The 16,075-nt window shown below is 35.2% G+C and overlaps 1 protein-coding gene across 1 annotated transcript in view; it reads left to right on the top strand.

The window, feature by feature from the left end:
• Positions 1-16,075, top strand: part of adgra1b (adhesion G protein-coupled receptor A1b) — a 131,744-nt gene that overhangs the window by 74,266 nt on the left and 41,403 nt on the right. The window lies entirely within an intron of this gene.

The raw sequence follows: 16,075 nt of genomic DNA, 5'->3' as shown, positions 1-16,075 counted from the left end.
ATTTGTTCGTGTGGGCAATGTGGTGGTATGGCAGTTAGTTGGTTCACAACTCTTGAGTCGTGAGTTTTAGTACGGAATGGAACATCTTCTGTGCAGAGTTTGCGCGTTCCTCCATGTTCATGTTGTTGTTCTCAGGATGCTGCAAGTTTCTCCCACCTTCCAAAGACATACTGTTTAGGTCAAATGGTGTCTTTAAATAAATCATCCCTCCGTGCTCTTGAGTGTGTGTGCACTTCTGTGAGCTGTTGTCCTTCCAGGATCTACAGTAGTCCTAATTTTTTGTAACAGATTGATATATCTATTAATGAATTTTCTAATAATTTAGCTTTTTAAATGTACTAGGTGCCATATTCTGCAGTGGAGAAGGATCTTGGTGTTGTGCCCTAAGGGTCATTTGTGATCCATGATCACTGTTATTTTCATGTGTTACTTACAGTATATGCTACTTTTGCCAGCAACCTTATCACCCTGCCGCTCACAACTGGCAACCCACTGAAGCTCAGCAGGTGTGACCCTGGTCATTATCCCAGTACCTCCTGGGAAAAACTAAGGTTGCTGCTGGAAGGGGTGTTAGTGGGGCCAGCAGGGGGTGCTCACCCTGCTGCCTGTGTGAGTCCTAATGTCCCAGTATAATGAAGGGACACTATACTATAAAAAGGTGTTGTCCTTGAGATGTAAAACGGAGGTCCTGACTCCTGACTTTCCAGGCCATTTGTAGGGGTGTTACACTGTTCAAATTTCCCATTGGCCTTTACCAGTCATTGGCCTCCTAATAATCCCCATTATGAATTGTCTTCATCACTATGTTCTCCTCCCCACTGATAGCTGATGTGTGGTGAGCATTCTGGCGCACTATGGCTGCCGTCGCATCATCCAGGTGGATGCTGCACTTTGGTGGTGGTGGAGGGGAGTCCCCATTACCTGTAAAGCGCTTTGAGTGCTATATAAAAGCGCTATATACAGTAAGTGTAAGCAATTACTATTAATTATTCTTCCTCTTCTTACTTTTGTATAGTGAAGGTGCAGTATAGTACATACTGTACAATTTAGCAAGGAGGACTGTGACAACACCAGCTGCATGTTTTATTTACAAGAGTATTTATTTAAGTATTTTCAGTATATCCCTCTATTAGCATGCATGAGATGCTTACTGTAGTTGCAATTTCCGTGCCCTTTTGAGCAGACTGTTAGAGGATCACTAAGTACAGCGCCTTTCTGAGTGACTTTGTGATTACTGTATTAACATCTTCTGCTGCATTGCCATGTGATTTCAACACGTGAGCAGTTTGTTTTTTCTTTAAATTGGAACTTTGCTTCTTCCTTTTTGAAGGACTTTGGTAAAATCTGTCCCATTTACATATAAAAACATAACCTTCAATGCATTTAGTGCAAATCTTAAATGGCTAGTGAGCAAAGATTCTAGCTATCCAACTATGATGGATCTTTTATATTTCTAAAGGTTGAATTGCACTTGTACTCAATTTAGGAAATAATTTAAATGTTTAATCTTGTCAGACAAAAACTAGTATTACATATTTTAGTATATTAATATCATAACTGGTATATTTTGATTTATTGATTTAAACCAAGCAGTATTAGTTCAGATAACACTACCTTTCATCTTGACTCAGGTCAAGAAGAAAGTTTAAAGCTGTGTCAACATGAAGAATTCATGAACATCTAAAACATGACATTAAACCATTAAAGTAACAAATGTCTCCCTGCATCATCTTTTCAACATATATTGGAGTAAAAAATGAAGTTAGTGACTAAGTGCCCCCCTCCCCACACACACACACCATCCTTGTCCCAGTGACTCAGTCTATTTGTTTGTTTATTCAAAGCTCATGCAATAACAGAAAGTGACAAGTTGACAAAGCAGTGGCTTCAGCTTCTTTGCCTATACCTTGTCATTTTCTGAGGCTCTCTCTTCTTTGTGCAGCTGGCTCTCGCATGCATGCCACTCGGCTCAGCAGTGCCAACACTGAACTCTTAGCACTCAGTCTCGCAGGAACACCAACCTGGAGCTGCGAGATAAACAAAGTAATCGTTTGTTCTCACGTTCAGTTCTGTCACAGAATTCTAAAATAGATGTACCCATTGTGTAAAAATCTTCAGAACTGGACAGCAAAACACTGACTCCCTAGAGGTCCGTCTTCAGTTTTCCAGTGCAGAATGCCTGCTCCTCCCCCTCCTCTTCCAGTCTTTGAGCTCCTAAGAAGAGAATGAATGATTGTAGTCCCTCCTGAGCTCTTCATTTTGACTGAAATTGTTATTGTTGTTTTTCCTCCACACAGAATTTCAAACCTAATCCAGGCCTTCCTTAATTGATGTCTCAGGGTATATTACACTGACTACATTTGTGTTTATTAGTTGACAATGTCTATAGCGCTTTACTTTGATATTCATCTTAAAGTTTAAACTAATTGGCCAGAGTTGTTGTGGAAGATGCAGGCAGTAATACTCCCAAAGGAATCTCTGAACATCAGCTTTAACTTAGGAGGCCCTTGATGAAGTGTGGACAACACACTCATCAGACTGACTGACACCACCACACTCTGTCATGTAAAACTGTGCATGACACAAGACAGTACAACAAATGCCAAAGAGAAATGTCTGTGATGGAAGAGCTTTGTGATACACAATTGTGTCACCGGTGGCTTTCATCAGTAATGCTGCTAGTAACTTAGAAAAGTGGTAGAATTTTGTTGAAAATGTGCTTTACAGAAACCTTAATATTACCAGCTTTTTCCTTGTATATATCAGTTCGTTAATATCAGTGCGTTGCATTGTCTTTCCATTGGTCACAGGAATCTGCTTCTAAATTGCTTTCCTAAGCTCATTTAGGTTTTGAGGCGTTATATAAATGCTTGACATTGTGTCATTAATGATAGCGGTTTGATCACCATATAAAATACCAGGGTATCTAAATAAGATCAGACTCATTCAGAATAATATTTAGGACCATAATTATGCTCAAGCATCATATGCAGGATGACAGCTGTAAGAGGATCACTTGGCAAGGCAAATGCATGTTTGGTACAATTGACATGGCATTCCACTGTCACCAAAAGCAAAATAATATGGTGCAATAATTATTACCGTTGATACTGTGTTATATCACGACATAGATATGTAATGTATTGGTATCTGTATTGAGTAACCTCAGGTCAGTAATGCATTTCCTCATGTTCCTTACCTTGTCAGAGATGAATGTATTGCCTGCTATACCCTCCACTGTTACTGTCATAACATACTAAAATCAGTGTGTTCTGTGTATATGTGTAGAACCTTTCATCCCTGTCATTCCTTAATGCGTATTTTGGTTTCCAGGCACTGAAGAAGACTGTTATGTGTTTAATTCACATAATGTGTCATCATTAAATACTAGCATAATACCTACTGTATACAGTATGTGGTGTCACAGAAGCATAAATATAAATATATTTTCCTATGTTATTTGAACAGGTCTGTGTGCAAAAGTTGAAGGACATTTTATCTTTGTATTATTGCTAAAAAATGGACTTTGTTTAAACACACTTCTGAGATCCATTCATAAAGCATCCTCATTTTTTATGGCAACCTTCAAATGCTTTTCAAAAGGAATTCAGTATGAGCTCATTTTTAATATTTCACTTGTCTTGCTGAAATATTCTCAGGAGAAATTTCTTGCTTTGAGCAGGCAGGGTGGGTTATTGGAGAGGGTGGCAAAGACTAGCATCATATGTTCATAAGTATGATAATAATGAGTATAAGGATATTGAGTTTTTTTATATTAATTAAACCCTGTCTGTCCCTTTAGTGTCAATATTTTGATTTAAAGTACTGAATCTATTTCCACAGCACTACTAAAAAAACATAATAGGATTATTAATAGGAAGTTTTATAGCTGTTAATTGGTTCCTCCTAGACATGCTGTTAGGTTACCCTGGGGAGTCTTGCTCTGGTGTAGTAATTTTTGTCTTTGAACCTCACGTTTAAGAAATCTTCACTTCTTGTAAGACTTTTTGTGTTAAACACCGTAATTTGTTATATATAACTTTGAAACCAAATCTACCCTTTACAATATTTGAGTGCTCATCCATAGGTTTTTAAAAGGCAGGTATTGTAAGGAGAGGCAAGTATATGAGTAATGCCATAACCATGGTGTACTGGAAGTATTTGTATGCATTAGCTGTATGCTGTACTCTGCAAATCTCCTCTGAGCGTCTGTGACAGCTAGGCATCTGTGCATTGTGGCCTTGACATAGCTTCCATTCAGCTGCTGAAGGATGCCGTTTCACTGTGGAAGCTGAAAGCCATAGTGGTGAAGCCATGCACTCTGTACAATGCTTTAGTCAGAATAAAAGAGGATGTGTGGGTGAAAGATGGGGCATTAACAAATTCATTCAAACATACAGGGGCAATTTTCAGCCTGTCTGCCTGCCACTCACCATTCCTACATACCCCAGGATGTGTCAGATTGAGTAATGTTGACATAGGGACAAGTTTTCTTTACTTCGTGAGCCCCCTGCATTGGACATCCAGGACATAGAAATGTATTTTAGACCACATAATTAACCCTGGAATGGAATGTGGGCAAATGTAGCTGCTCTGGCATTACCAGAGAAGTATAATCCAGGTTTAGAGGCTATAGCAAAAATTACTGTAAATCTGTCTTTAATCTTCCTCACCTGTTAAAACAGTATAATTTGCCCCAAAATTTCAAAGTCTGTCAATTACTATAATTTGATGATAGTAAGCCAATTTGAAATCTGTCTTTTGGACATATGAATGAATATTATTAGGATGAATCTTTGTTAATTACTGTCTTTGTGAGAGCTATAATTTTTAATGTGTTGAAATCAGATTTCAAGGTGGCATTACCACCTGAAATATCTTACCTACATTTAGCAACTTGGTAGGTTGCTTTAAAAAAAAGCTTTTCTGGTTGAGATCATCTTGGGTTGAGATTAAGGATGAAATTGTGAAAAAACAACATTTCAAATGCAATTATTTTAAAAACAATTCAAAATGCTGACATTTCGTTGTACAAATAAGACCAAATGTACACCTGAATGCAGTGTGACCAAGACAAAATAATAGGCAAATCAGTGCATTTGTAACCAATTTACCCAGGGCACACATTTTGTTTTGTTAATGCGTATCCTTTTAAAGCACTTTGTTACAGAGTTTGCTCTTAAAATGAGTCCTTAAACTACAGACCTGGGCCAAGTGGCAATTTAGACTCGGTAACAGTTTGACAGCAAGAGAAAAATAGATTTCATGGTAAGCAGACCCTTTGAGATGTACAGTACTGTATGAAGCCAGCAGGACAGGGCAGCCCTCTGAACTAAGGTCTAACAGACAGTTGCCATACAAAACTTTTTGGAGTGCATTCTTGTGCTCTTGTCTGTCCATGACGTCAATGCCACACTCCCAGCTTTCGTAGAGCCTACCCTGAACTCTGTGAAGCCCACATATAGGAATTTGGAAACAGTAGTGGCTTAAGGTTTGTCTTTCATTAAATTAAATAATTCTGAAAGAAAACAAGTGTCTATGTTCATTGCAATACTGTACATCATTAAATAAATAAAACATATGTCTGTTAGTAACTGGGAGCCCATGGTATTCCTGGCCTTTTCTGTCAAATCTGCATCAAGGAGGCTGGGCCTATGAGCTTTAGTAGTTATGTACTATGTAGTGTGTTACCCCTTTTAAGCTGCATTTAATCTGTTAGTGTTACTTTATCGATCAAAATACAAAAACAGCATATTTTATCTTAAGTTCTGTCGTGGTTACATAGAACAAACATTTTTTGTTTCAAAATTATGGAAATCTGGACATTATTTAGAGGTTGTGCTTTTTAATTAATTAATTCAAATTTGAATTAATTAATTTATGGATTGTATCATGATCCTCTAAGAAACTACAGTAACCAGACGAGACACATTTGATGCAAATTATAAGTAGAAATATTTCACATATGCTAAATGATAGAACAATCAATTTACTTGTACTTTTGAGTGGTGAAAAAAGCTTAAATGCAAGATATTTTTGGGCTACATCGCAGTGCATTGTGCATCACACGCCATTTCAAAAAAGTTTACAGCTGTACATATTTCACTTAATCAATATATACTGTATCTCCTTGGTCTTATGCATGTGTTTGTAATATTTAATGGTTTTAACCATAAGCATAGTACTAGCAGAATAATGTACAGTATATGAGTAATATATGAGATATTTAAACATTATTTATCAAACAATATAAAAAAATATTTTAACTGCTACAACAACTCTCTGTGAACAAATAATGTTGAAAGGTCTGATGTTTTCAGATATATTCTACTAGCATATCAGCAAAGGTCAACTTCCTCAGAATGGAATAAATGAGTCATGAGGAGGGGAAAGCATGATGTTTATCTAAATTGGATATAACAATCAATGCAGATTACTTTAAAACGTGCTTACTTAAATTAGCAGTATGGCTTTTTGTTTGAAAAGGAAGTTCTTAACAGCAGGAAATTTTGGTTTCATTTAATTTAGTTTAGTTTAGTCTTTAAAGAATAATGGTGGCATTAAATGTTATGGTATTCATTTTGGTGTATTTGATATCCAGAATGTAGTATACACTTTTGATACCTTAACTGATATAGAAGAAAGCAGAGATAACAACACAAAATGTAACACTGTGTTTCAGCCCACGTTAAAAAGACTCCTAGTCCTAAAGAAGACAGTGGGTGGCCTTTTATTCCTCCACAGACACGTGGGCTGCAATTAAATTGTTAAATAATAGAAATTCCGAACTAGGTTACCATGGAGATTGTTGATGTAGGCCTACATACTACATTTGTAATATAACTATCTAATGAAATATTATTTATCATTATTCATTGTTATTACAACAATGAAATCTATGCATCATAACAGGAGCTGTAGAGTGAAATCGAGAAAATAGGTTTTAATAGTATCTCTTTTTATAAAATCCTCAAAGAAAAAGTCACAAGTATGTGGATAAATGCACTCGATGTCAGACCTCGGAACACGTAAAAAGGGTGGCTGTGGTAGTCTTGCATTTGGATATAAATATGATTGTGTAAGAGGGAAAAAAGGTAGACTGCACAAGCAGAAAAGGCTATGTCAGAGTCAGAAATTCCTTACCACTTATCATCACTTTACATCTAACTTGGTTTTATTACAGTCTAGGCCCTTACGATTAAAAAAAATGATGGATATCCTTTTGATGTATTTTAAAGAATTTCAAGTAAGACAGAGGGCATGAGTCAGTTGCTCCTTAGGCTACTATCTTAAGTTTTGAAGAAATCAGTGAAGCACAAGTTTAGACCTTTGCACTAGTCTTTAGATGTTTAGAGCAGTAACAACTTCAGAGCAGATGTTCATTGAAGAAGTAACAACATTAATGAATACACACATAGGATATTATATGGATTATTCAGAGTTTTAGAAGTTTTGAAATATATTTCCTCATAAATGATTCATTCGATTATCATAGGCAATAGGCATTCATGTTAGGGAAATAAGATGTAAATCATGTCAAAAGAAATGCCTGTCTTTGTTTATTCTTCTTTCAGATGCATGTGAAAAATGGCTACATTAAGTGTAATCTGCCCAGATTACAATTGTCTAGTCTTGAATTTTATCTAAGGCATTTTGAATTTCATTTGCAGTTTCTGTATTGTCTGCTAGTTCTAGTTTGCTATAATCTGTGAACTTGATTAGCTCACTGCCTGTACCAGAACCTAGATGATCGATAGAAATTAGGAAGAGCACTTGTACTAATAGAGATCCCTGTGGAACTCTACTAATTATATCACCATAATTTGAGAATGTATCTCTTATCTTTACTCTGTGTTTTCTATTCATAGAGAACTCAAATTCTTCAATGAGTAAACACTGAAAGGAGTAATCAACAAGGATTACCCATTCTTTAAAATACTGCTTTAATTAGTTAGACATAATGGTTTCAGCACAATTAACATTGTTTAGCTATATTCATATAAAGCTCTTCCAGAAGACAAAAAAAAAGATGCCATACAGTTTTGATGCAACTAATAATTACAGAACATGACATGAGACAATAGTGAAAGGTTCTTAAATAAAAATCCCAAATAGAATATCCAACACCATGAAGTACTGTATATCTCAGCTTCTGCAGAATGCTTGTTGGCTTAACATGTTTTGTTTTTGTTGCACATTTTCGAGATTCTGAAACAGCTGTAAATTATTTATAAATACGACTCCAGATCTTACTTGTGACATTTACAGGAGTTGTGGGAACATGTTACATCCATACTCCCTTTGCTTATTGTTAATATTATTTCTGAAGGAAAGCAAAGATGACATTAACACCTGTACCTTGCATTTTTTAGGGTGCATTGTAAAAAGGACATTTTGGAGGCAAACTTATTTGCGCATGTATTATTTTTTCTCTCCAGAATGTTGAAATATACAGTACATGTCTAAAATTTGTGACACTTGAATAATTGAGTAAAACAGTTTTCTGGGGCAACGTATTAGAAACGTACTTCCAGATTCATGTCAAGCGTCAGATGAGCTAATGTTTGGTTGTGACATTGTTTCTCCAATTGTGAACAAGACTCTAACAACTAAGTTTAAAGTCACGTGTAGTAATCATCCCTTAGCTCAGGACAATTACAGTAGGTGTCCCAATGTAAGTGATCACCATTAACTTGAATACAAGCATGTACATAGACCACAGCAATGCAGTTCTATTCAGTTCTGTACAGAAGCTGTCAGATCCTTGATGTTTTTTGTTTCAGCCTGATGTCAGTGTATACTGTATGTTTGTCCAACATGTCCTGCAGGTGCTTCTGTAACATACTGCACTCCTGGATGTCCTGGAGGCTCTTTGTCCTGTATCTGCAGGTTTTCTAGGTCTCTTTAAATTGGCAGCATCTAAAGAACTTAGAGAAGTTGGTCAATTTCTTCATTTAAACCAGTAGTGCAAGTTGAGTTGGAATAACAACCTCCGGACACCGGTCTTTGTTGCTTTTGTTAGGAATTGATTCATCCAATGTCTGTACCTGATCTGATATGAGTACAGTATTGCTGAGTCTTTTTCCTTTATTAGTGTTTTGTCTTATGTTAAATTTAACAACATAAAAGTTATGTAGTTTGCTACATCTTTAATGTTATAAGCTATGTGTTGTACTTTCATACCCAGATCTTGCAGAATCCCAAACCAGTTCTTGGTTTTCAGCTGAAAAGAAGGTCCTTGTGATTTTGATTTGCCACATCAATAGATCTGATCTTTATCTTAACACATTTGTTTTTTTCTTGGCTTGGAAAAGTTTGTCTCTTATATCCTTACAGTTACCCAAATTTGACAACTGAGATCTATTTGACTTGCTGTGATCCATTTTTGCATTGAAGAGCCTTCCATGATCATTTTAGAACAGTGATTTATTTTCTAGAGCTGGAATTTTCCATAGCATTTTTCTACTTGTTCTTCTTGTTGAACAAATATCTGGGTGATCTAGAGTTTCTACATCTTTCATACATAAATCACAAGCTTTTCTACTGTTTAAACTACTTTCTAGCTCATTGTTATTTTTCCCAACTTCTTTTGAAAATAAAACGAGTGGCCTATAACATCCTACCTGCTTCTTTGAAAGCTTGATTTTCTTGGACTCAAATGCATGCAAAGACTGGCTAGTAACCTGGGACAGCACAGATTATTATAGTTCAGGAACTCATTTCATTACCTTCATATGCATCTGGACACTGACATTAGACAAGCAATCTGGTCTCTGCTGAATTTGGTCTATTTGGCCTGTTTGAAGAAAATGGCAGTAACTCAGCATGATAGCCAAATTAACCTGTAAGAATACAAGTGGGGTTCTTATTTTTGAGCAACTTGAGTCACACTTTTTTCAAACTGAAACAGAAGAAGTGCACTGATGATTTTGTGAAGACACAAGTGATAACAGTACAAATTTGGTCCTTGACATGCTTTTACCTCTTATTTTCCCTACTGTGTGACACATGATGGACATTCATATTAAATAAAGTATATATATTGACAATGATAAACTTGTTAGTAAACTTATTTTTTTGCAAGACTCAAGTTATCTAATGCATTCATATATATTATTTATGTCTATTCTGATATAGTATGGATACAATATTTTTTCTCATTGGTATATTTATTAAGACGACAAGCTCTAAAGAAGTGCAATTCTGAATTAGTAAATATATAATGACTATTAATTATGTCTTGCAGCAAGAATGTACATCATGTCTGAAGCACAATAGGCTGAAATCCACTCTAACAAAAACATGTTTCAGATGTACATTTTTTTAATTTTCAAAGATGCTTCTTTTATAATGTAAGTTTGTTTTGAAATATGAAGGTTAAATCTCCTATTAATAAAATAGCATCAAGGAGTTCTACAGATACTGTATGAATGAATGTGGGTGTATATGGGTGTTATTTTTTTAAAGTCTATAAAAGAATGTTCTCAGTACAGTAATCATTATATAGATGCAATATATAGCGCGATGTTTTAAAGCAGGTGAGCACCACTGACTTTGGCAGTGTAGATGTCTTGGTCATGCGAATGCTTTTCATAGCCCTAATGCTCAATGATCCCTGGAATAGAACAGTAAAATATTGCTAAGCTTACGTTATACAGTATATCCATTTTTTCTAAATCACTACAAATGTATATATGGGTGCTGGGGGCTTAAAGGGACAAGACATCAGCACTTTTCATTACATCTTCTTCCCAACTTGTTCTGAACTGCTCAGCACAGACAAGCTGTTGCTCCAGGGATAAAGTGAAATGATACCATTTCGGCTAAAAGGTGCAGCGGAGCAGTTCAGAAGAGCAGGATTCAGGCAATATTGGCACTGTCCTTCACGTACTGCTCCGTTCCCTTTTTTGAGTTGATTGACTTCCATTTTGGAGTCTCATCTGTGGAGATGTATAAATTATTTTCCCACGCTGCTCTTTAAAGCCAGCTACCAAAATTTAAAGATTTTTTCTGCATCTGCATATGGGATAGTGAAATAATGTTAAAGACAAGCCCATCAAATGAGATGCAATGTCTTACGTCTGGGTGGGTCACTGCCAATACAGGTATGCATGAATCCAGGCGGATATATCCAAGTCTTTCCCCTGGGCTAAAGTATTAAAGAAATTCTGTCTACGTGTCTTGGCTGCATGTTAAGCATTACTCCTTTATCTTCAATAAATCATTCTATTTGAATTTTATGTTTTATTTTATTTTTTGAGGCAGTACTTAAGCCAAATTGTGTTTTTTCTTGATGAAATTAGTGCAACTTAGCTCTGCTTTGTAACAGTGAACATTCCCTTAACACTAATGAGGGGGATTTATTGAATAAACTCACAGACATTGCACCAGACAGTCTCTTTCTGAGTAGAAGAAAATGTCAGTTTGTTTTACAGATATATGTACAAAGTGAGAAGAATATGTTTAGTAATCCATTTAAAGTGTTATTACATAGCTATCTTTTAAAATATAAGCTTTCCAATTTCCACAGTTACACTGATTTTCTTGCGCTGCATTTTTTTTTATTTTCTGGCTCAAATCTGTTCTAAAATGGTCTGTACAAATTCAGACTGATACAGTATGTGGGAGGCAGCTGGTTGGCATGGCAACCATAGTGCAGCTTTTAATTCCACTTGGTGAGTAATGCTAACACAACAGTGATGCTTAATAGATCATAGCCAAACAAGAACAGACCTTTTTGTACTCTCGATAGCAGTTGCACTTTAGAATAATAATAACATTGTAAAATTGCATTTTATTGGCAATAAGTTATTCTGGCTCCAACACAAATCATAAATGATGTACTCACATACAAGGCTTCTATTTTTGGTGCAAACTTGAGTGCCTGTTCAGTCAAACAGGAAATGGTATGATTATGTGACAATGTATTTTGGAATGAATGATGAAACAAGGTACAGTTAGATTAATTAAACAGTAAACATGACAGTGTGAAACATGATCTGGATAATCCCATTGAGGAAATAATCTGCAGTGACTTCTTGTTCTAGTGATCAAGAGGTTTTGTCTCTTCTGCATAAACAGTAATACTGTATGTATCACCAGAGGGTGTGGTATATTTTCTGTGCAGAGGTGCTTCCAATGTCAAGATTTCAAAAGTAACTTGTTGATCCTATTAAGGGTAATTGTATAGAAAAAATGGCCAAATTTGTTGTTATAGGTTATACTGAAAATTATGCAGGATAGGAGGATATATGAACTATTCACAGCTCCAGTTTGAGAAGCTTTGCCAATCTGAAATAGAGCATATCAACAAGGGAAAAGCAAACTATATCAGTCCAGGAGTTGTTGTCCCTGAAAGAAAATTTATTTCATAAGGCTGGGGTTTTAATTTTAGGAAACTAGAGGAGGGAAGACTAAACAAAAACAGAATATAGTATGTCTGGCTTATTATAAAAAAATCTAAATCTAATATTAGAAAAATCAGTAAAAATTATTAATTTAATAGCATAATCAACGTTGACATGAGGTTTGATGAATGAAATTTGTTCAATTTGATTTCAGGAATGATTGATTTCAACACATTTTAAAACAAAAGACAAAGGAAAATGAAGTGTGGATAAATTAGGAAATATTAAAATACTTGTAGAAAATATGTACCCCCCTTACTTGTGATTATTTGTTCAAGTTTGAGGACTTTTTCTCAAAAATACTTTTCTAGGAACACATTGTAACATTTTTTCTGTTATTTGCAATTTAAATGATAAACTAAAAGCCACACTCAAATATGCATGTTGTATCAATTGTATTGAGTGTACCACAATGTAAATTTGGCTTTGTAAATGAAACAGTTTTTAAAGCCTTTATTTTTGCTTGTTCAAGCAACCCAATACATACTTAACAATATAATTTAAAACATTTAAGTGCAGACTTTTCAGCTTATTTCCAACTAAATGAAAGCATTGAGCTTTTGATGTTGTTTCATTCCCAAAAGACAGTGGAAGACGATAAGTAAACATACTGTACGTTAGTTACACAGTGCAGTGTAAACTTAACTAATTTGTATCAACATCTATTTTTAGCACTCTTAAGTTTTAATATTAAGCTTTTCCAAGCACAATATTATTTAAAAATATGAGACATGCTAGGTGCAGCTGACATATATTAAATACGTATAATGAATTAAGGAAGAATGTTGTCATTTACCTATTTTTATATGTACAAGATAGAAACTATCTTTGCTAACATGCCTTTTTTACTTACCAACAGTATGAAAGAATATATTGCAGGCACATTATTTTATCTTTTTTATGCTAATGCTATAACCACAGACTGTTTAGCTAAATTCTATTTGTATAATTCCTTTACACCAAATAAAAGGTGGATTTTCATTTAAGAATAAAGTGGCAGGTTACAAAGAAGTATTTGTAGAGAAAAACAGCACCTAACATGGAAATTTAGACTGAGCTATGTTACCCTGAACCTGCTGTATAAAACCCAGTTCCTTTGACATCATCATTCAGAGGCCGCTCTTATATCTGTATGATGGTATCCTCTCCATGTGCTGGAAATAAAGGACTCTGCTAAACCACACCGAACCCGAGTGAAGAATTCTCTTCGACAGAATGATACAATATTACATTGCCAAAAGACTCATTTGGACTTTAGTGTATTTTAGCAGTGTCTTGCAAAGATATAATGACCTTGAAATGGGAGGAAAACCTATTGTGGCATGTTAGACATTTTGGTGTGTTGCAGGGTAGCGTGGAGGTTAGCACTGGGACCTCAGATGTCTTTGTTCCTGTTTTGGTTTGGTTTTAGAGTTGGAAGCCCCTAGAGTGGATTTTACATTTTTGCCCCATGTCTGCTTGGGATTTCTACAGATGTTTCAGTTCCCTCCCATCTTCCAAAGGCTGGTTGGGATAATTGTGGTCTTTAAATTGTCCCCCTATGCTTGTGCAAGTGTGTGTGCACTCACGTTAGGTTCCAGGTTGTCTTGACCTAAACTAGAATTAGGTGACTTTTTCAAAATACATGGCTGAGATATGTACAGTATGAGACCGATTGAAATCAGTAACAGTTCAGGAGACAGTTGAAAGCATCTATTATAAGAAATTGAACTTTTTTATGTGCATGAAAGATATGGAAAAGTAACTAGTTTGTCATGAACTGAATGTTCTATATAAGTAGAACATAAATAGGTAGTTCTATATAAGTTCCCACAATGTCTACTTTTTTTTATTACAATTTCTCTAAAAAATTAAAATTTTACCTCGCAGCACATTTCCTTTTAAGCAGTGGTGGTTTTATGTAATATTATGTTGCTCATCAAAAGGGATTGCCATCAGAAAATGAAGAACTAAACTCTATGACTTTTGTCTTTTTATTTAATTTTGCAGGACTTTATAGACATATCTGTATGTAATGATTAGCACCTTCAAGGCTGTCCAAAGTGGAAGGACATTCTCTTACAATTACCTCTTGGTGCTTTGTTCTCCTCACCCCTCTTCCTTAAGCTTTGGTGGAAAAAAAAACAGTGGTCACACAGATTTTATTTGTTAACCAAATTACATATGACTCATGGATTCTTTAGAAGAAAACCCATTGGATTTGGTAAAATGGGAAAATGGGCATGGAAAGCATCATCATTCATTTCAAGCTTCCTGGCATTTGCATTTGCAAGGAGGGTGACAGAAGAGCTGAAGGAAGTTAGGAATTCAGTGCCTGGGCTCTCTTATCTCAGGAACAAGTCACTAATCAATTGTATATTGATTGAGAAGAGCTAGGAAAATAAGTATTTTAATAAAGTAGGATTTTCAGACCTTAAATATGTCTTTAGCAGTTATGGTTTTAGGCTGTCAAATGAAAACCAGTGAGAACTATACTGTAAATTAACTATATTGTAAAACAGACCATGTTTTTAAATTGTTTGAGACAATATTCAGTGTTGTAGTCATTCTTATGAATGATACACTAGAACCAGTGCTAATGTCATTTACATAAGAATGGTTACAAAGGAGATGCTGTTTGACCCATCTGTCCCTTTGGTAGTTACTGTAGCAGCTTATTCATTCAGTCTGGACCTCATCCATTTATTGAAGGAAGCCAAAGTATGAGCTTCAACCAATTGTCTAAGTAGCTTGTTCCATACTCCCACCACCCTTTGTGTAAAGACATATGTTATGCTCTTCATTTGAAATGCACTATATTTATAGCTTCTACGTGTATCCTTTGCTTCATATTTCAATGTTCATTCTGAATTTAAAGATATATCCATGCATAACTGTGTCAGAGGATTGTATAATCCTATTAAATTATACTTATTTAGTAGATAATCAAATTCAGATGCATAAAAAGTCATTTAAATATAATATAAGTTATATAAAATATAAAATAATACTAAAATAGCCTTTTTTTTGTTTTGCATTAGCATCTTTTCTGACCTTAAATATTTTATAGCACTATAATGATTCCTAAAACCCTTAATGTCTTTTATTTCCATAGAATCATTTATGTTTAATTTACGTGTTGTGTTTGAAATACAGATGGTGTGGCAAATTAACCATTTTATTTCATGACATAAAATACATAACCCATAAACAGAAGTTTATGTTTACAACTACAATTTGGGAGGATTGTCCCTACTGTCTTTACTACCGACTATAATATTTTAGGACCTTATTAAATAATCAACGTTGATTAAAGCATTAAGGCTGTCTTTACCCAGTGAAAGGATTTTTTTTTGTGTTGCTTCTCAAATCACACAAACTCATAAGCACAAAACACAATCTTATGAGCTGTATACATTTCATGAGATTCATTAATATTATTATTGTTGTTTTTTTTTAGTGGTAGTATCCTGTTCACATTCTGAAATCCATTTAAGTGACACTCCTTAAGAATCTTTGGAGAGAAAAAAAAATGTTTAAATTTGAGTAGCCTGATTCTGCTGCAGGTGAAAGCTAAAACCTGGTAGGTTGTCTCTTTAAATCATCGCTGCAGTGTTGATGTGCCCTCTAGCAGAGTGGTAAGAACCATTCTCACCTCTGCGGCAGGGAGCTTGACCAAGTAGACTCGC

This window comes from Atractosteus spatula, chromosome 5, assembly GCF_055471065.1.
Source record: "Atractosteus spatula isolate fAtrSpa1 chromosome 5, fAtrSpa1.hap1, whole genome shotgun sequence".
Taxonomy (NCBI): domain Eukaryota; kingdom Metazoa; phylum Chordata; class Actinopteri; order Semionotiformes; family Lepisosteidae; genus Atractosteus; species Atractosteus spatula.
This window is presented reverse-complemented; position numbering and strand designations above follow the sequence as displayed.